The sequence below is a fragment of the Lactuca saligna genome, chromosome 2, assembly GCF_052625555.1.
Source record: "Lactuca saligna cultivar CGN05327 chromosome 2, ASM5262555v1, whole genome shotgun sequence".
Classification (NCBI taxonomy): Eukaryota; Viridiplantae; Streptophyta; class Magnoliopsida; order Asterales; family Asteraceae; genus Lactuca; species Lactuca saligna.
This window is the reverse complement of record NC_136418.1, coordinates 10964214-10987483: the sequence shown is the minus strand read 5'-3', so window position 1 is coordinate 10987483 and position 23270 is coordinate 10964214. Positions and strand designations below refer to the sequence as shown.

Below are 23270 nucleotides of genomic sequence, written 5' to 3'. Positions count from 1 at the left end.
AATTTGTGATCGTGTTCATAGACGATATCTTGGTCTATTCAAGAGGCGAAGAAGAGCACAAGCAAAACCTGCGACTAGTAGTGGAGACTCTAAGAGCCGAGAAGCTTTATGCTAAGTTTTCGAAGTGTGAATTTTGGCTCCGAGAAGTGGGATTCCTTGGCCACGTGGTTAGTAAGAAAGGGATACACGTGGATCCCTAAAAAATCAAGGCGATCGAAGACTGGTCAGCACGTACAACGCCAACTGAAATCCGACAATTTTTGGGACTTGCAGGCTACTACAGAAGGTTCATACATAACTTCTCCAAGATTGCTAAACCCCTTACCACTGAGACCCAGAAAGGTGTGGTGTTCAAATGGGAAGATAAACAAGAAGCCGCCTTCCAAACGTTAAAACAATCCCTATGCAGTGCGCCGATCTTGTCCCTTCCAGAAGGAACTGATGACTTCGTGGTGTATTGCAATGCCTCAAATCAAGGCCTCAGATGCGTGCTCATGCAGAGAGGGAAGGTTATCACTTATGCATCAAGAAAACTTAAGACCCACGAAGTCAATTGTACTATCCACGACCTCGAATTGGGAGCAGTAGTGTTCTCCTTAAAGATCTGGAGACACTACCTCTACAGCACAAAGTGCACCATCTTCACCGATCACAAAATTCTTCAGCATATCCTCAATCAAAAAGAGCTCAATATGCGACAAAGAAGATGGGTAGAGCTACTGAATGACTACGAGTGCGAAATCCGCTACCATCCGGGCAAGGCCAATGTGGTAGCCGATGCCCTAAGCAGAAAAGAATATTTTGGTCGCCGGGTGAATTCATTGACAATGACGATCCATTCGCACCTGTTCACACAAATCAAGGAAGCTCAACTTGAAGCCTTGATACCGGAAAATGTGACAGGTGAGGCATTGAGAGGAATGGATAAAAACCTAGAAGTCAAGGAGGACGGATCTCGGTACCTCATGAACCGAATCTGGACACCGAAGTTTGGTGGGTTCCGAGACGTTGTCATGAACGAAGCACACAAGACACGATATTCTATCCATCCAGGTTCAGATAAGATGTATCTAGACCTCAAGAATTTGTACTGTTGGCCGAACATGAAAGATGAGATTGCTACCTATGTGGGCAAGTGTCTGACTTGCGCCAAGGTCAAGGTAGAATACTAGAAGCCATTCGGACTACTACAACAGTCGGATATACCTGAGTGGAAGTGGGAACGAATAACCATGGACTTCATAACCAAGCTGTTTAAGACATCAGGTGGGCTTTACACCATATGGGTAATCGTAGACAGATTGACCAAGTCTGCGCAGTTCCTGCCGGTAAAGGAAACCCACAAGATGGAGGAGTTAACCCGGACGTACATTAAGGAGATTGTGCGACTGCATGGAGTACTAATATCCATTATCTCTGACTGAGATAGTAGATCCATCTGGCGATTTTGGCAGTCCCTACAGAAATCTCCGGGAACTAGGCTAGACATGAGTACGGCCTACCATCCACAACCCGACAGGTAGAACAAGTGCACCATTCAGACATTAGAAGACATGTTGAGAGCTTGTGTGATAGATTTTGGTAAGACATGGGATACCTATTTACCGCTTATCAAATTCTCCTATAATAACAACTATCACACTAGCATTAAAGTCGCTCTATTCGAAGCTCTCTACGGTCGCAAGTGCAAATTACCCCTGTGTTGGGCCGAAGTGGGGGATACCCAACTAGCTAGGGGGCAAGTCCCTAACAGCGCCCTCACTGGTCCTGAAATCATAAGGGAGACCACATAAAAGATTGTTTAAATTTGGGAAAGACCAAAGGCATCCCGATATCGACAAAAGAGTTACACAGACAAGTGACGCAAACCCTTGGAATTCCAATTGGGCGACCGGGTACTACTAAAAGTTTCCCCTTGTAAAGGAATGATACGTTTTGGTAAATGTGGGAAACTAAACCCGAAGTACATCCAACCATTTGAAATCCTTGCTAGGATTGGTCCCGTTGCGTACAAACTCCGATTACCACAAGAACTTAATAACGTACACCCTACTTTCCACGTATCAAACATAATGAAGTGTCTGTCTGACGAGACGCTCGTAATACCACTCGACGAAATCGAAGTTAACGAAAATATCCACTTCATGGAGGAACCAGTCGAGATCATGGATTGGGAGATCAAAAGAACAAAATAAAGTCGTATTCCCATCGTGAAGGTCCGATGGAACGCTAAACGAGGACCTGAGTTCACCTGGGAATGCAAAGATCAAATGAAACAAAAATACCCGCATCTCTTCCCAAACTCTTGAAGTCCGAGCCAAAACGTAAATTTCGGGATGAAATTCCCTCTAACAAGGGGATGATGTGACAATAGTCAATTTTGGTTCAAGTCAAAGTCAAAGAAAGTCAACAAGTCAAACCAGACGACTCAATTAGCCCTTGTATATTAGGGTTTACATCGTGTAATTACTAAACAACTCACTATTTTAAGGAGAAAACACCATTGGAAATTTCGTACGTTTGAATTTCCATAGCCTTGATAATGCTAAACATTGAACCAAAGCGATAAAACACTATTACACATTTATCGGGAGTGTGTAGGACACTAAAACATGGCTTAATGGCGTTTACGGACCTTGCATTGCGAAGCCGGACACTCAAAAAGGCCACAAACGAAACCTCCCTCAATCATGGTCACTCTATCTCTCTCTATTTCAAATCTCTCCCAAATCTATTTCAAAAGTTTCCGTAACTTTTCATAATCTTTCGGGCCATCCCGACCCTTAACCGGGTCAAAAACGGCTTGAAACGGGGTGAAAACGGGAAAAACAGCCTTAAGGAGCCGAAACTCCTCTTAGGGACGAAACCCCTTAGCAACCGAAACCGTAAGCAGCCGAGACCCCAGCAGCCGAAACTAAGAAGCAACCGAAACCGAGACCTCCGGGAGCCGAAACCTCTGAGACCGAAACCCCGGAACCGAGAGCCAAATCCGCTAAGGACCGAAACCGAGGCTCGCCTCTTCCTTTCCCACCTATGCATCTTCGGTTATTTTCTTCCTCTCCTCTCGGTCTCATCTCTGCTTTCAGTTGTTTTGATCAGCCAAACTTCGGCTTCGGTTCTAAGCTCCTTAGGAGCCGAACCTTCGCAATTTCAGCCAGAAATTCGGATTTTTGCCATTTTTGCCCAATTTTCAATATTTTTAGTATTTTAAGCCCGTTTTTCATCATTTTAAAGTGGGATTTTCACCCAAAACTTTATTTTAACATATTAAGACCCATATGTCTTAATTATTCATGTTTTAATGCAAATCTTATCCATGATTTAGTGGTTGGAGTAATAAAGGGGGAGTGTTGACTTTCCTTTAGCTTATGACACAAGCAACCCCTCACATCCACTCCTTGACCAGCCACTCCTCCTAGCATACCAAGGTCTTGTCAATGTACTTTTTCAATCATTTCCAACCTATTTCCACATTATTAGAGATGGAACATCACTCCACACTCCTCACTTCACTCATTTCTCTCATTTTACCAAAATATCAAACACAACTTTCCCTCACATTCTCTCCCTAAAAATTCAAGATTCAAGGCTGATCATCAAGCTTTCTTACACTCTTGGTAAGTATAATTCATCCTCCTTGTGATAATTACATTTCATTTTACTCAAATCATTGATTGCTTACACAAACTCCATCATTATTGTGTTAGATTCTTGAATTTTCAAAGTAATCCTTCAAGTGCTCTTGAGTTGAACACTTCTCATCTCCAACACTCATCTACTGAAATCATTCAATGTGAGTTCATACCCCTAAATTTTTGTATTTTCTTAAGTTTTAAGGGGGGATATAAGTTAAATAACCAAGAACATCACTAAATACTTCTAACAACTTTCACTAGAAAAGTTGGATTCCATTCATGGACTGTTTTGGTAAACCTAAACATTTTAGTTTTCAAAACTATACTAGGTTCAAATAGTTCAAGTCTTTATCTTTAAAATTCCTACTTGCACATCTCCATACGATTTTTCTACAATTTATAGTGATTTTTACAAAACTACCTATCATTTCAAGAGCCAATCTGGACCAGTCTGTGTTTATGGATGTTTTCTCCTAAGTTGGAGGTCACTGAAAATCATGGAAACATTTATGAACAAACTAGACTCATTTTTCAAATTCCCAGAACTTGCGGATTCTGATTTGGATCTGTTATGAAATTTTTATAAATTTTCTAATAACAGTAATAGGATTGTTACTAACAGAAAAATACTAACTATTTCATTTCACCTTGTAACATGTTGAGCAAGGTGTACATCTTTATGAGAATGTATGTTATTGCAATTAAATGACATTTTGTCTTGGTATATAAACATGCATCAATTAATAAATGGATTTTGATATATACATACATATGAAATATAAAGGATAACAAAATTGTTATAATCAAAGTATATCCATTTTACTCAAACAATTGAATAAACTACGTTGAATATAGTTTACGTACATTACCATTACTACCCTTGTTTTGATAAGCTATAATAGGTATATTTTATGATACATTGCATTACACACTCATACAAAAGGGTACATTTATACAAAAAGGGATTTTCATTACATTACAAGTAAATTTGTTAAAGACTTTGTGAGACATTCGCTTCACATTTACCAATAAGTCATGTATTGTAACCAAAGTCTCCTGGAGGGAGAGTGTGATAGTTGTATATAGATCTATATTGGGTTTGACAAACCCACACCTTAACTGAATGCAACAGTTAGACCGGCAGGTCTGTGGTGACAAATGTCATAACATTTTCGACGCCTGAAGAACGTCGTTTCAGGCCAACTAGGTCATAGCATGGTTATAATAACTCACAGAAAGTATTAAAACACATAGGAATTTACGGGAATTCAATTGAAATTAAAAGAGTTTATGTCAATTTAAGCTTGCATTATTTACTATAAGTAAGAAAGGTTACTTATACATTCGGTCTTTAGATATAAGACTACATTACACATTTTAAGGAAAATATCGGATTTTCTGGAACAAACATTACATTGACAAGAGAAATACTTTTATCAATTCAAAACAAAATCTTATGAACTCACCAACCTTTGTGTTGACACTTTTTCAAACAACTTGTATTCTTAGGAAATCACTAAATAGATATCAAAGTGCATTTTGAGGATGGGACGTTAAGGCGTCAATATTTCATATTTTGTCAACATATTGTAATTGATTTGGAAACATGCAATTCATACACTAATGTAACTCTTTCAATTATATATATGTTGGTTGTGCTTGCTTGAATTACTATTGCAATTGTGGTTATGATACTATACTTGAAGTCCTCCACCCTCGGACGTTTCCGCCATCCTTGGTTTGGTGGTGTGACACAAACAACATGTGCACATAAATATCATACACTAGCTGATATCAAATAATAGTCAAACGGATCTAACCACATCCCAATAATGGGATACAAACCTAACCGGTCACTAACAAAACATCATCCTATAACCAGGAAACCAACCTAACCAGGTCCCTAAGCATAAGATTACACCATCCTAACTACCTGTATGTAACCAATAAACATATCATGCTATAATCCGGATACAAATCCATAAAGAGCCGGCCTTAGTGCCTTTGACCCTATTGATATAGTGAGGATAAATCACCTCGCAAGTAGCGTTGAAATACTGTAAATCTCTAACTCATGTCTCACTGGGAATCCCAAACTATTACACAATAAACACTAAGTTAATACCCAAAATAACCTTCTTGACTAAACTCCATTCATTAAGTCAATTCTCTTTATTGGGACAAGGCCAAATTACCCAGTCCTTGACTTGAAAGTCCATATATAAAGCCCATAATTAGCCCAATTTACTAAATTGGGCCCAACCACTTAATTGGGCCTAACCTCATGATCCACTATCACTACCTGGCCCAAAATATCTTATTTACAATGTCCAGCGAAGGCGCAATTTCATTTAGTCCATAAACAGTCCACAACATAAAGCCCCTTTGTCAAAGGCCCAACAGAGGACATACGCAGGGCGTACTCCTTTGGTACACAGGGTGTACTTGTCCAGATGTTGACCACCATCAGGGTAGTTGGCCCAGTACACTGGGCGTACTGGATTTACGCTGGGCGTACTAGATAATTTGCCAAAACCTTATTAAGTGCTTCTTGGCTTAAGCACTTAAACCCAAACTTCAGAACCAGAGACCTAACATGCCTAGGATCCATAAAGTCATGAAGTTTATCACTTTGGACGTCCATAAAGTTCTTAATGCTTGGTCTTAATCCAATAAGACCTTATTTTTTCATGCATGGGACACATACAGCTAGTGGGAACTCATTTTTATCACTCCAGGTCCCTTCAAGAGTCTAGAATGACATCCCTTTTCATCCAAACACAACATGTACCAAGTTATTGCTTTTGGGACAAGAAATGGTTCTATAAAAGTAGAATGGGAAGATCTATACATAAATGCATAAAGTTTGGAACTTTATACCTTCTGGAGCTTCTTGAGTATGAACTAATTTTTGATCTACAAGCTTAATAATCTTCTCCAACACTTTGATGCAAAACCTTCCTCTTAAAGCACTAAAGAACACACTTAATAAGCTTAAACTCACAAAGGAAATGCTAGGGTTTGGGGAAGACAACTATAATCTCTAGATGCTGAGGTAAGGGAGGTTTTGATGCTCATAATGTTGCTTATATAGGCCCCAAACCCTAAAATTAGGGTTTCACCTTGACATTAGTATGCCTAACGTACACAAGTGTACGCCCAGCGTACTAAGCCAGACCTTAGTACGCTTAGCGTACTCTTATGTACGCGCAACGTACTCCCTATTGGCCCATGTTTGCAAACATGGATCTTAAACTTATCTTGGTTCTTCACTTCCAACCCCAATGACTATAAATGACAAGGTAATTATAGGAGAGGGTTCGAGAATACCTGACAAATCTCGGGATGTTACACTTACAATGGATATCCTTGTTTTAGAGATAAACATTGACAATAAATCATGTCAATTAACAAGACATTCTTTGGATTGATTTATTAATCACATGGAACGAAAAAAATTCATCACATGTTTAGCACCACATATATGTTTGTTCGATCAAATATCAGTCTACCTATGGATCGGCCAATACCCGCATTATAAGCATATAAACTATAAATTTTGATAATAAGAATTGACAATATACATGCAACCTAAAAATTACCGCATATTTATCATTAAAAATGTGTTTACCCGACCAAATATTAACCTACCGTTGAGTTGGTTAATATCTGTATTGACATGTAACATGACATCAATTATCAAACTTAATAGGGTGATAAATGATAAAAAAAAAAATCAACTTATTTTTTTTATTTGAAAAAGGATATTAGTAGTTTTTACGGATTAACAAAATAAGTTCTTTTCAAAAAAACAATTAATCCTCCTCCTACGTCCTACGTTCGTTTCTATTAATTTTTTTATTCATTAGATAAATAATAATAAATAAATAGAGAAATTAATAAATTCAACGTGTCATTGTTTGTTGCGTCTCATGGACTTTGGTTGAAGGCCCAAATTCGAAAGAGTTTAAATACATCTAATGAGTGATGATTGATGAACTTCTGATTAATGACAAAGTCCAGTAGTTCGGCCCCATCCACATGTTTCATTTATTCCAAATTTCCAATATCTCATTTATATATAAGTATACAAAACAAAAAAATAATAATAACTATAAGGTGTTTCCACGCAGGATCGGATATTTCTTGACTTCCAGCAACAAGGATAAATTGCCAACAATAAAAAAATACTTTTGTTTTATTACTAATATAGGCAATGAGCTTTTTTACCTTACCGTAGATTATATCCATATGTTCGCTAAAATTTCTAAAATTTAGAATACATAACTAAAGGATTAGAGAATAAAACCACAAGGATCAAAAATGCAAATAATTTCATTTTTAGATCAAATCTAAAAGATATATATCTGGACAAAAAAAAAGATATTGGTACTATTATTTTAACAAATTTAAATGTTGGTCTTCAATTAATTGAAAGACTTTATAATAAAGTACCAAATGGATAAAAAAAAGCAAAAAAAAGTTAAATTGACCGAGCTATCTACAAATAAGAGACCAAAATATCCATCTAACTATTGCGAGCACCAATTACCCTTTTCTGATACCCCATTATGATATTAAGCTCATGAAACTACCCAACTATTGGATCATCCCTACAGTTTACATTTGCTTGAATGTCTTGACAAAAAGAAGAATTGAACGAGAGTTGACTTCACCTGAAAGAGTGGACTTCGATTTTGTTTAGTCAATTAAAAAAAAAAATTTGGGTGTAATAAAGCCACATTTGAAAGGGTAATATGGTCTTTTTGTGATTGGACAAAAATAATTATGTTTTTTTTTTACCAAGTTGCAACCATTTTTCATATCAAAAAGCAACTTCAAGTCGATATGCCTCATGAGACCCTGTATTAAACAACACACATTAATTTCCATCTTTTGAACTGAAATCCAAATGGGTTGAAAAAAACATTAAAAGCTTACATAAGATTCCATTTTCTTTAGGATTTCATTGTTTGGTAGAGGAACGTAGGTGGGGGCAGTGGGTATTTCCAAAAAAAATACGGCCTATGTAACATCATGTTAAAAAAAACTGAACACAGTCAATTATTTATATGTAAACAACATCAACTAAAAAATAATAAGGTTAAATTGTAAAATTATATAAAATGTTGATACATGGGCTTCAAGATGCTGTAACACTATCAGTAGTTGTGGAAAGTAGTAAACAGACTTGAGCATTTGAAAGTGGCCATATGTACCTAATTTCAAAACGTTCGCTCCTGAGAAATTCTCTCCAGTAAATATGTAAATGATTCCTGGAGGCAACAAAAAAAAAAGATAAATCAAGAAGCTATCTGAAAATATAATATTGTTCTATACTATATTAGAAAAAGAAACCAATCGAATGAATATGTACTTTTGTAATTTTGATGAGATCTATTATTGAATGATGTGTACTTTTGAAATTTTGTAATGTGATAATTTCTATTGAAAAATTGCATCTTAAATTCACCATTGAATGCTAGTTGAGGTAACAGATGCGGAATAGTAGACACCCATGTTCCTAGTCTTCAAAATTTCCTTCCAACCGGTCACACCCAATTTACACTCAACTTGAGATCTTTCAAAAAGAAAATTCCCTCAAAAAAAGATGTATCTGAGACCTCATAATATTCGCATGTTCTGCTTCCTGATCATTGTTTATTTTTTCTTCACCACCAATCTTTGACTTCTTCTTCAAAGATTCTTCTTTCTTGCTTATAAAATTTGGATCTTTACCTTCTTTAGCTCTACTGGTCACTGCACCAAGCTTATCTTTTGTATTTCCACTGTAAATATATGAAAAATGGAATGAAATGTTACCAAGGGCATAACTACACATACCTCTTTGATTATTTCGTTAAGCACCTATTTTACAGAGTTCTGGTCAATGGATTTGTGTCATGAATGTTACTGAATAAATAACAAAGTGATAGATAGTTGTCTAAATTAGGTAATTGGTATGTAATAGTGTTCAAGGTTAAAGAATCTTGTTTTCCTTCTGTCACAATCTCGACCACGAAAACATTGAGGCTAAATACACCTTATCTTATTGAGTAAAGAACTACAATGGCTTTCAATGTTGAATGTGTAGAAAGAAATTAAATAAAGACTACATTGTAAAGTCTAGCAAAGTGGTCCTGGTTTCCATCGTCAAGTTATTCCAAAGCAATAATTACTTAAAAGCAAAATAATAGAAACAGCAATATGCATAAATTCTATTTATACACTTGGAAAAAACAAATAATTAAAAAATACTAATAAATACCCATAAAAGATGATGGTTCATTGTCTAATATTAGTTTTTTACTTTTATTTTTGTAGATAAGCTAAACCCTCTTATACTATGTATTATAACAGAGTAATTAATAAAAATGACTAAAATGTCCCTACTACCCCTGCATTAATAAAAATTCTCTTTATTTGTTGATTTCCCAAACTACACCCTTAAAATTTGATTGTATTTAGGATCACTTACTGAACCTAATGTTCTTTAAAGTTTCCTAATCATAGTTTAAATGCATAAATGCAATTTAAATTATGAATTATAATCAATAATGCTAATCTATGGATTTATAACAACATTAAGAACAAATTACATGTGTAAGTAATTTTGAAATGGATTTACCTCAAAACCCAACCTTCAACCACCACCTCCAAATGTGGACAATGTTGGTTTACTGTTGATGCCACTTGTAACTGTAAGTCAACATTTCATCACTTCTTCCATTTGTTTATCCATGGCAACAATTAAGTGCGTAGAATCTTTGCAATTTTCATGTAAGTTAATAAAGATATATACATATTTACCTGCCGATTCAGTTCTTTATTCTCGTCGCTTAATTTCTTTTCTTGCGCAACACCAACTCCAAGAATATAAATTAGATACCAACAAAAGTAATTAAGTGTATTCTAATCGACTGGGTTGCCTGCACAACAGAAGCTATCATCATTAAGATTTTGAACACAAAATAAGTGATAGAAAACATCGTTTATTAAAGGTAAAGAAAGGGTAAAAAGGTACGTGGCTGAGGTTACATTTGTTCATTCGACTTTGCTCCAGCAAGTGCTGCTTCAGATGACTTTCCAAATGGATCCCCAAATCGATTATGTTGCAGTCTGTTTAAAATTAGTAAGATTTGGTTGAAGTTTACATAGGTAATAGATATTTGAACGTACAAAACTTATACAAAAACTCACCTGTTGTGAACCATGTTTTTAGGGCATTTTAGGGTTAAATGACGGGGCCATAGATGCCTCTCTTTCAGTCATAGGAGTCATGAATAAGAGAAAGAAACGGTTTTTTTCGAGCATACGACATCACAGTTACACAATTGCACCAAGGATTAGGTGGTGTGCGGTGGTGAGTGACAAATGAAGAGGACACAAAGAAAGAACGCTATTCAAAGCTTTTGTGAAACCTTAAGCGGATAGCGAGAATTGGAGTAGATAGTGGTGCCGACTTCACCGAGAACAACAGTGTGCGCTATGATAGAAAATATATATGTAACTTCCGTTTGTGTAGATTGAGGATTTTAGAGATAATACAGGGTGCGACTAAGGGAGTCGGGAAGAAGGAGGCGGAATGCAAAATCGATCCCGCTATTTCTGGAACTCATATGCGATGGCGGTGGAGTTGAATGATTAGAGGAAAGGAGCGGTGGATTATAGGAGAATCGATGAGTAGAGAAGAGAGAAGGTCGAATGGAAAACACGTAGACAATGGATATCCCAATGCCATCACGTGTACAGGAGGGCTCTCAACCCAAGGAGACAAATCTAGGAAAAAAAACCGGTGACATTGAACAGAATGATCAAATTGCAATTTGGATGAACAACTGGACTAATTGTGATACACAGCAAATATGTGGACTAAACATGTTAAAATGTCATCAACGCTACTGTAGCTAAGGAGCAACAACTTTAATATATATATATATATATATATATATATATATATATATATATATATATATATATATATATATATATATATATATATAATAAAATACACGGTATATTGTTACATATGCATGATTCTTGGTATGAACGAATTCGTGGGAAAGATATGTAAACTTCTCGAAATTTCGAACAGGTTTATATATCACTGGATTTAATTAAATATTAATATATGTTAGAAAATGATATCGGCAAAAAGACCATTTTTTATTATTAGCTAAATTAACCAATTTTTTTATTTGTATTATAAACATGTTCAAAATAAGTTATTCGGTACTCGAATTCAGACTATTCCAGACCATTACCCAACGGTTGTGTCTACACCCATATTAAAAGGTATTGAAAATGTGGTACCCACCACATAGCATTATGGAGTCTCTAAAATTACAAAAAATTCCCCATATGATGAAGCTATTTTGGTATTGCCACTAAGTTGGTGTTTTCTTAACGTGTTCTTTCATTGTTGTAGCTTTTGAAACTAAAAAATTGCAACATGGATTGTTAAACCCTAGTTTAGAATGTGATGAACTTATTTGGAACAAGGTATGGTTTTAGTATAAGACCTAAGAATTGTAGTCTAGATCATTACTTTGCCTAATATATGTGAAATAACTCATAACATGGTCTTAGAATTCCATGTTCCTTTGGTAAAACAAAATTTCAATAATATCTAGAGTGTCCACAACACCAATCCGAAAACGAGATAGACATTTAGAAATGTGTACTTCAAAATGATGCCCTTTTCCTGCTAATTTATGTAAACTAACTTTGGTAAAAAATTTCCAACATGACAGTGTATATGAACCTTCATTGACTATAATATGCAAACCTGATCTTGGAGCTAAATTTCGTGTAAAGCTACAACATCGCTTATGTGAGGCTGTAACACCCCGTTTATTAAATAAATAAATAAACATATTAATAAATGAATAGTAGTCCTAAAATCAATAATTTATAACAATGTGTTGGTTTCAAGGTGTTAACTAGAACAATTAAGAAGTTGGGGTTAAAAGTGTAAGTTCCAGGATTTATTTTGTAAAGTTTTTTAGAAGACAGGTGTCTTTGGTAAGTATGGGATTTAATATAAAAGATTTATGGAAGCAGGGGCTAAAGAGTAAATTTTGGATCTAAGTTGAAAAGGCTTTGGTAGAGGACGGGCCATTTGGTAACATAAGGACTTAAACTGAAAACAATTTGTAGAGGGGGGGGGGGGGGGGGGGGGGCTGCTTGGTAAATTTCAGACTTGGTTTGTAAGGGATTTCAGTAGGTGGGGTTTAAATGGTAAATTATGGGCTAAGATTGAAAGAAAAAGAGAAGGGAGTGACTAATCTTGTCATTATGTACAATTTTTGAAATTGGACGATGCATATATATACCCGTCACCCCCGATAAACCCTAACCCTACGAGCCATGTTACAGCCGCCCCACCTTATACCCCCCCCCCCCCCTTCGTCTTCGGCGTTGTTACCACCCGACTCCAACTCGTTTCCGATCAACAAACGACGGCAAGCAACCATGAGATGGCCGCCATCTTCACTTCCTCGACTTCTGGCGCGCACCACCATCGTTGTTGAGGTCGCCGCTGCCTTCTAACCATTGTCTATGTTACTGCGCCACCTCAGTGCCATTGATGATTAAAGGATTGATGAACCGGTGGTTGGATGTCATGGCAGAAGAGGCTAAAGAGATGATGTGATGTTGCCTCCAACGAAGACATTCCTGGCTACAGTTTCGTAGTCACCGAACCACCAAAGCCACATAGCGATTTTGCTGGTTATTGAACATCGTGAACCTTTGTTGCCCGTTCCGTTGAAGACCAAGATTGTAGTCCCAACTGTGGCCACCTTCTTGATCCATCCGCCATCGATAACATCGATTGTAGGCGCTATTGTAGCTGCGGGTCTTCCGTACACCACCATGAGGTGGGAGGTTGTGTTCATTCCCTAGCAAGAGACATCTTTTGTGTGTGCGTGTATGTAGTTTCATTTAGCCAGAAAACTGAGAAAAGGCCACCACCACTGTGAGGTGGTGGCTGCCACCATGTATCACCGCCGGCCACCACAAGGGTGGATGGGTGTGTGTGTTTATCAATTTGTGCATGTGTTTATTTTGGGATTTAGTGTTGTATATTGTAGTCAGTGATGAAATAATGAAAAGAAAACTCATAACCACCACCGTAAGGTGGTGGCTTCCGCCTCCAGCCACCGTGTTGGGTAGCAGTATGCTTAGTTTGTGTTTAGATTTCGTTTGGGATGCTTGGACAAATTGGACTAGAACCATAACCGCCGCCGTGAGCCGCCGATGACCATCACTACCTGAGGTGGTAGTGGGTGGTGCCCGAGTTGGGAAAACACTAATTGTCCTGATGGAACCCTAATGGGCCTAAGGACTTATCTTTTGGGCCTAATTGGGTTGTAAGGGGTTGGAAACCTTAATAAGGGTTTAGAAAACCATAATTTTGAATATATGGGCTTTGGATTGTTGGACCCGCATTTTGGATGACCATATTGGGATTATGTATTAAGCCGACCACATTATATGATTTACCCAATAGATTGATGGACTTAACGGATTAAGTCCTTAATGGGTTAAGTAAGAGACACTTAACCCTAATCATCATTTTATGTGAAAACCCTAATTTCACTTGGGCTTTGAGTTGGGCCTTTCTATTGGGCTTTGGTCATTGGGCTATTGATGGGCCATCCAAGAACAATCAAATGGACTAAGAATTTATGGATGGACTTTAGGATAAGGCCGATGTGTGATTTTGGACCCAATTTGGAAAATCGGTCCATAAATGGGCCATAATTGTGCCTTTATGATTATGAAATATTGTGTAACAACCCGAAATTTGTTCGTCGCCAAAACCCGTTCTACCCGGAAAGTCGCCGTTATCGGATTCGTTCCGTTTTCTCTTTGGAATTAATTGTATAAACTTATATGTTTATTTTATCCTAATGAGTGTCCAAATCACTCAGGAACTTATGTTATTAGCCCAAAAACATTTATTTCATGAGTTTTTAAAATGTTCCCGTCGGGTGACGGAAATTCAATCGGGTGCGACCAAAAGCCGCGTTTAGCATCGGTATCGGGTAGAATTCCACCGCGTGCAAATTTTAGGAACTATATAAACGTTTTTCAGCTTTCATTTGAAGCTTTTCCTTCTCTCACTACTCTCTCTCTAACCTCTCTCCAAAAATCCAAAGATTAAGGGTCCAAAACTCAATTTTCAGGCTTCAAATCCTTAAGGTACCTTCCTAGCCTCAATCTATAGCATGTTTAGCTTCCAAATTAGACACTTAATCATGAAATTGGATAATATATATGAGTTTACGGCCCAGGAAGGTGCCTAGGCCGTAAACACCAAAGATGATGGGTTTTGAGCCCTTAAACCCTTCCTTGACTAGTTTGGACTTTAGATAAGGCTATGGGACTTCAAGATATGGAATCTAAACATGAAAAACTTGAATTTTGTGATGTTTGAAGGAGTTTACGGCCAAGGATCATTCTTGGGCCGTAAACTCATATAATTAGGGTTTTCATGCCCTTAAACCCTTCCAAATCACTTCTATGGCCTAGATATGAATTATAGGACCTTGATTCTAGCATTTGGACACTTGAAACATGAATTTTGGGGGATTTAGATGAGTTTACGACCAAGGAGAGTGCTTGGGCCGTAAACTCCCCAAAACATGACATAAATCCAATTCTAAGGTGTTAGAAAGCCATCCAACACCACCAAAAGCCTTGGAATAAATCAAGGGACCAACCAAAAATACTTTGAGGGCCTAAAACACATCATTTGTGAGATTTCTAAGGGTTTACGGCCAAGGCTTGTTCTTGGGCCGTAAACTCCAAAATTCTTGGTGTTAGAATGCAAACTACACACCCCTAAGGCCCTTAGATGAATTTTAGAAGTCCTTCTATACAAGTTTTAGACCTTGAAACACTTTGTAACCCTCTATAGAAGAGTTTACGGCCATGAAGGGGGTATCATGGGCCGTAAACTCCATAAACACCCCAAAAGTCCCTTACAAACTCATGATAGGCCTTGGATTAATTCTACCAATCACATGTGATTTGTTCTAGCACCATTTAACATCATTTTCTTGGACAAATAGGGGGTTACGGCCTTGGAGCTATGCTAGGCCGTAAACTCCCATAAAGGGGGTCTAATTGATGTTTTGTAATCATTCCAAGTCCTTAAACCAAGTCTAGAAATTATTCCCTAAGTGTTGGAAGTCCAATTTACACCATAAACCACCCATCATGAGTTTACGGCCGTAAACTCATGGGGATGGGTGTTTTGGCCGTAAACTCCCATAAGGGTAGTGTTCCTTTGATGTCCCAACTCATTTCCCAAGTCCCTTGTATCATTCATGTCCCTAAACACCACCCGGGTCCCTCTAAACACTTGTATCGGAGTGTTATCGCGAATTGAAACATTGTCCCTATCCAACAATCAATCTAAGTCCTAATTAGATACAAATGTGTATCTTTACATCATAATTAGGAACCACGTGTGTTTACAAGTTTCGGATCAACTCTTAGCATCCAAACCGTCTCATACCTCGTCCGGTGAGTTCATACCCCTACGGCTTTTTCACTGTTTTCAATGTTTTCAGGGGGGAATACAAGCAAACTATAACTGTTTTCAAATCACAACATTGATGTGTTTCAAACAACATCTGACAAACCTATAAACTCTTTTACTCCTTATGTATTATGTTGAGCATAAGGAATGACTATTCGATTTCAACTAAATGGATTTTAGTTAAGGAAACAATCAAACTAATCAAATTATTATGGGAATAATTTGGGGGTCTTTACTGTTCTTTCTATCGTATACTGATATCTACACCAAGTTATTAGATAAACTATGTCTGATTCATTTTATCTCTGTATCTTTTGAATGTATTGTCAGATAAATTCATGTATGTATCTATACTTTACTGTACTATGTTTCATAATCTCCTGTATGTCGATATCTTATAAGAACCCTGTGAATAGCTTAGTACTAGTTTGTGAGATAGTCACTACCCTTTATGGATGATCAGTAAATCCTCCCCGGATGTGTAACTAGAGTCTCCTGGAGGGAGAGCGCGGAATTTGTGAATAGATCTATTCGGGACTGACAATCCCACACCTTAACTGCTAGCTACAGTTAGGCGGGCACGCCTAGGGTGACAAATTTCTGGATATCGTTCGACGTCTGACAAACGTCAAGGAGGTCACGTTGTCGTATTAGTATGGTTACCCGACTCACAATATGTATTAATATCAGCTTATTCACAGTTTGGGTTCAGAAACTTTATCTCGTTCGGGATAGTGATCCCATGGTTTTGCATCTATATTTTATATTTCTTTCGGGATTGTGATCCCATGATATTGTTTCTAGATCTCTTTCGGGATAGTGATCCCATGGTATTATCAAACCATTTTATATCGATGTCCTATACGGGATAGTGATCCCATGGTTTATTCCTATATCTCTTTCAGGATAGTGATCCCATGGTATTAACCAAACTATTTTGTATCTAGTTCGGGATAGTGATCCCATGGTTTTGTATTTACAACTTGTACGGGATGTCTTTCCCCATGGTCTTTAACTATATCTTATACGGGATAGTGATCCCATGGTTTTGTATCTATAACTTATACGGGATAGTGATCCCATGGCTTTCTAAATCTATATCTTATACGGGATAATGATCCCAAGGTTTTGTGTCTTTAACTATATCTTATACGGGATAGTGATCCCATGGTTTTGTATCTATAACTTATACGGGATAGTGATCCCATGGCTTTCTAAATCTATATCTTATACGGGATAATGATCCCAAGGTTTTGTGTCTTTAACTATATCTTATACGGGATAGTGATCCCATGGTTTTGTATCTATAACTTATACGGGATAGTGATCCCATGGCTTTCTAAATCTATATCTTATACGGGATAATGATCCCAAGGTTTTGTGTCTTTAACTATATCTTATACAGGATAGTGATCCCATGGTTTTCTAAATCTATATCTTATACGGGATAGTGATCCCATGGTTTTTCAAATCTGTATCTTATTCGGGATAGTGATCTCATGGTTTCAATCTATATTTACATATATACATCAACTTATCTCGTGTTTAGTCCGGGATGATAGTCCCATGATCTTAAACCTGTACTTTCAGATGTGTCAAACTATCTTATATGTCTTTCGGGATAGTAATCCCAAGATTTTCATTATATAGTTTTGTGTGTTAAACTATACTTTGTGATATACAACCGATCTTACAATTAGGAAAATATGGGATTTTCTTGAATAACAAATCTTTTCGGAAACTAAAGGAAACCGATACTTTTTCATAAAACAAAACCGCTTATGAACTCACCAGCTTTATGCTGATTTTCAAACCGCTTGTATTCTCAGGTCCAAGTTAGACAGGTACCGGATGATCTCTTTTGGTGAAGACGGAGTGCGTGGAAGACTCGTCTCAACTTTTGTTTATATGATGCATATGTATATCTTGTATAACTTTACTTTTGAACAAATGTAAACTTTCATATGTAATGTAATGTTTGTTTACTATGATTACTATGTACATTGGATTTGATACACAACGTGGTAGTCAACCCCGGAGACGTTTCCGCCTTTGGTTTTCGGGGTGTGACAGATTGGTATCAGAGCCCTTGTTTATAGTGAACAGAGTATACCAAACCTTACATGGTATAAAACTATAAACACTAAAGGGCCTCAGTGCTCTGAATTAAAAGTATCTTCAAAACTACAAGTATTTTCAAAAGTATACAAGTATACCGAACCGTCGGAATCCGTAACCACAAGTAGAACAAAACATAAGTAAATGGGTGTTGTACACTGCGGTTAAACCCGGGCAGTTATGTAGTCGTGTCAAGGATCAATATAGCCTGGCCAACTATATTCATTCGAGACACGGCCAACATGTGCTTGGGAGTGACTGTGGTACGCAGCATGCTTAAAACTTACCTAACATTCCAAACAACGAATCGTCGCTGCAGCGAACCATGAAATACTATGGGAGTATTTCTCGAGCCAATCCTTCGTAGAAAATCCTCGTATACGCGATGTTACTTGATCAATCCGCTAGCGATAAAATGTTCTGTCTTGATAACTCCTTCCTGCTTTATCGCTTAGTATGATGCTATATCTGTCTTGATGAGATATCCCTTGTTCAATATCTCTTGATTCAATTCAGAGGACTTATAATCCTCTCTTTCCTGATCTTTTTAGATCAAGATGCCTCCGAGAAAGAGACCCAGCTCGAAGAACAACGATAATCCTCCTCCGCCACCACCTTCTCCTCAATTTGATCTCGCATCACTTCAAACAGTTCTGACTGCTGCAATGGTGGCAGCTATGTCTCAAATGAATCCCGGTGGCTCCGGAGATGGTCCCCAACCTCAAAAACCAGAAGGCAGCCAGGAACACCGAAGAGGGGGTTCCTACAAAGACTTCATGAACGCAAAACTCACAACCTTTGATGGCACTGGAGGTGTCATTTCCCTGACTCGATGGTTCGAGAAAATCGAGTCAATCTTCGAAATATGTGCCTGTTCAGAGTCTGACAAAGTCAAATTTTCCGCCTGCACTTTCCTTGATAAAGCCCTGACTTGGTGGAACGGCCGAGTCAAATCCTTAACTCTACCTGTAGCAAATGCCATGGGTTGGGAAGCTATGAAGGAGCTTCTGCTTGCAGAGTACTGCCCTCGGGGCGAAATTCAGAAACTGGAACACGAACTCTGGAACCTTAAGATGAAGGGTTCCAACATAGCTGCTTATACTTCAAGATTCGATGACCTGGCTTTACTCTGTCCGGGAATGGTTACCCCGGAGAGTAAAAAGATCGAAAGATTTATTTGGGGATTGACCCAGCCAACAAAAGGGAATGTCTTGGCTGCGAAGCCAGACACGTACGATAGCGCTAAATGCCTTGCAAAAATCTTGATCGATCACGAAGACAACTATGATGAGGAAACTACCACTCCCGAGTCAGACACAAGTGGAGGTGAAAGTAAAAAGAAATCTCGGAACAAGCGAAAGGCCCAGAGTATGAGAGAGTCTTCTAAGAAACAGCAAACGGTAGCAGTCCATGCTGCTACTGCCCCTATTGTTGTCTCAGCTGTTGGATCTATAGCCCAAACTCCCACCAGTGGATACACTGGCAGTCTTCCGTGGTGTGGTAAGTGCAACTACCATCACCGCATCCCTGGTCCATGTCGCGAAAGGAGCTGCGATAACTGTGGCAAGAAGGGCCATCTATCTCGAACCTGCAGAAAACGGCCAAGTCAACGAACTAATCATCGGGAGCAGGAATCAGTCTAGCCTGCTACAATTGTGGTGAAACAGGGCACTTCAAAAAGAATTGCCCCAAGGCAACCACTACCACTGATCCCTCTGTCGCCGCAGGTAATCATCTCTTTGATAAATCTTATACCTGCAACTCTTTTCGATTCCCGTGTTTGGAGGAAAAACCTGTTAATATATCTATTCGAATGTTCTCTAAACTCAACCCTTCGTATGTGATCAAAATGTGCATCATCGAGACGACTAACCAATGAGATTGAGAACACTAACTTCGTACCTATAGATTGAATCCTCGGTCCAGAGGATTATTCTGTTCCATCCGGTTAAATGAGAAACCTTTCGCGAAAATAATTTGATGCTACGTTTAACATGGAATGACGGAGTCTCATTCATGTTGTCATCCTGATTTCGAGAGGGTCGCTTGTCTATATCTCTTTCCTCGACCTAACTCTCATGATCTTTGGCATCGAACTTTCGTATTGTTTCATGCTTTAAAACTAAAGAGTTTTCCTGGTACGAATTACCACATTCCTCGTTTCCGTGATCATTGGGAAACGAGAAGTTAGTAGCTCTTTCTACTAAAGGTCTATCCCGAAGATTTTCCGAGAATTTCATTCGAACATCTAAAGTTTAGTTCCACGCAATACTTTTCGAGATCTTCATAGAGATCGATTCTACAATCTTCAAGGTTCAGATGCTTGTAGAGCTTGTTAACATCTATACCATCATGTCTCGAATCCTTAGAAGCTTCTACCCAACGAAACCCTGGAACTTCCATGAGAAAACCGGTTGACAACATAGATTGAGAGAGAGTCAAGATACGAAACAAGGACACGTCCCGATAGTAACAATTCACTAGAACGCCCAGCAGAGACTCGATTCCACTTGAGAAAGTGACAATCCGAGGTAGCAAATCCATTCGAGTCTCATTTCAAACTCATGATCTATATCTTATTCTTTGAATTTCGGGACGAAATTCCCTCTAACGGGGGGGATAATGTAACAACCCGAACTTTGTTCGTCGCCAAAACCCGTTCTACCTGGAAAGTCGCCGTTATCGGATTCGTTCCGTTTTCTCTTTGGAATTAATTGTATAAACTTATATGTTTATTTTATCCTAATGAGTGTCCAAATCACTCAGTAACTTATGTTATTAGCCCAAAAACATTTATTTCATGAGTTTTTAAAATGTTCCCGTCGGGTGACGGAAATTCAATCGGGTGCGACCAAAAGCCGCGTTTAGCATCGGTATCGGGTAGAATTCCACCGCGTGCAAATTTTAGGAACTATATAAACGTTTTTCAGCTTTCATTTGAAGCTTTTCCTTCTCTCACTACTCTCTCTCTAACCTCTCTCCAAAAATCCAAAGATTAAGGGTCCAAAACTCAATTTTAAGGCTTCAAATCCTTAAGGTACCTTCCTAGCCTCAATTTATAGCATGTTTAGCTTCCAAATTAGACACTTAATCATGAAATTGGACAATATATATGAGTTTACGGCCCAGGAAGGTGCCTAGGCCGTAAACACCAAAGATGATGGGTTTTGAGCCCTTAAACCCTTCCTTGACTAGTTTGGACTTTAGATAAGGCTATGGGACTTCAAGATATGGAATCTAAACATGAAAAACTTGAATTTTGTGATGTTTGAAGGAGTTTACGGCCAAGGATCATTCTTGGGTCGTAAACTCATATAATTAGGGTTTTCATGCCCTTAAACCCTTCCAAATCACTTCTATGGCCTAGATATGAATTATAGGACCTTGATTCTAGCATTTGGACACTTGAAACATGAATTTTGGGGGATTTAGATGAGTTTATGACCAAGGAGAGTGCTTGGGCCGTAAACTCCCCAAAACATGACATAAATCCAATTCTAAGGTGTTAGAAAGCCATCCAACACCACCAAAAGCCTTGGAATAAATCAAGGGACCAACCAAAAATACTTTGAGGGCCTAAAACACATCATTTGTGAGATTTCTAAGGGTTTATGGCCAAGGCTTGTTCTTGGGCCGTAAACTCCAAAATTCTTGGTGTTAGAATGCAAACTACACACCCCTAAGGCCCTTAGATGAATTTTAGAAGTCCTTCTATACAAGTTTTAGACCTTGAAACACTTTGTAACCCTCTATAGAAGAGTTTACAGCCATGAAGGGGGTATCATGGGCCGTAAACTCCATAAACACCCCAAAAGTCCCTTACAAACTCATGATAGGCCTTGGATTAATTCTACCAATCACATGTGATTTGTTCTAGCACCATTTAACATCATTTTCTTGGACACATAGGGGTTTACGGCCTTGGAGCCATGCTAGGCCGTAAACTCCCATAAAGGGGGTCTAATTGATGTTTTGTAATCATTCCAAGTCCTTAAACCAAGTCTAGAAATTATTCCCTAAGTGTTGGAAGTCCAATTTGCACCATAAACCACCCATCATGAGTTTACGGCCGTAAACTCATGGGGATGGGTGTTTTGGCCGTAAACTCCCATAAGGGGAGTGTTCCTTTGATGTCCCAACTCATTTGCCAAGTCCCTTGTATCATTCATGTCCCTAAACGCCACCCGGGTCCCTCTAAACACTTGTATCGGAGTGTTATCGCGACTTGAAACATTGTCCCTATCCAACAATCAATCTAAGTCCTAATTAGATACAAATGTGTATCTTTACATCATAATTAGGAACCACGTGTGTTTACAAGTTTCGGATCAACTCTTAGCATCCAAACCGTCTCATACCTCGTCCGGTGAGTTCATACCCCTACGGCTTTTTCACTGTTTTTAATGTTTTCAGGGGGGGAATACAAGCAAACTATATCTGTTTTCAAACCACAACATTGATGTGTTTCAAACAACATCTGACAAACCTATAAACTCTTTTACTCCTTATGTATTATGTTGAGCATAAGGAATGACTATTCGATTTCAACTAAATGGATTTTAGTTAAGGAAACAATCAAACTAATCAAATTATTATGGGAATAATTTGGGGGTCTTTACTGTTCTTTCTATCGTATACTGATATCTATACCAAGTTATTAGATAAACTATGTCTGATTCAGTTTATCTCCGTATCTTTTGAATGTATTGTCAGATAAATTCATGTATGTATCTATACTTTACTGTACTATGTTTCATAATCTTCTGTATGTCGATATCTTATAAGAACCCTGTGAATAGCTTAGTACTAGTTTGTGAGATAGTCACTACCCTTTATGGATGATCAGTAAATCCTCCCCGGAAGTGTAACCAGAGTCTCTTGGAGGGAGAGCACGGAATTTGTGAATAGATCTATTCGGGACTGACAATCCCACACCTTAACTGCTAGCTACAGTTAGGCGGGCA

General features: G+C 38.1%; 1 long non-coding RNA gene across 3 annotated transcripts; it reads right to left on the bottom strand.

Moving 5' to 3' along the window:
* Positions 1 to 8001: 8001 nt before the first annotated feature.
* Positions 8002 to 11414, bottom strand: LOC145028751 (uncharacterized). Of its 3 annotated transcripts, XR_013676166.1 has the most exons (9): positions 10836 to 11414; positions 10674 to 10754; positions 10446 to 10564; positions 10264 to 10334; positions 9109 to 9424; positions 8855 to 8911; positions 8577 to 8660; positions 8439 to 8498; positions 8002 to 8311 (listed from the first exon to the last, which is right to left on the bottom strand). It is a non-coding gene; the product is annotated as an uncharacterized LOC145028751 (long non-coding RNA). The 3 variants fall into 3 exon arrangements; XR_013676167.1 differs by having other exon boundaries at positions 8002 to 8498; positions 10660 to 10754; XR_013676165.1 differs by having other exon boundaries at positions 8002 to 8498; positions 10836 to 11413.
* Between the last annotated feature and the right edge of the window lie 11856 nt (positions 11415 to 23270).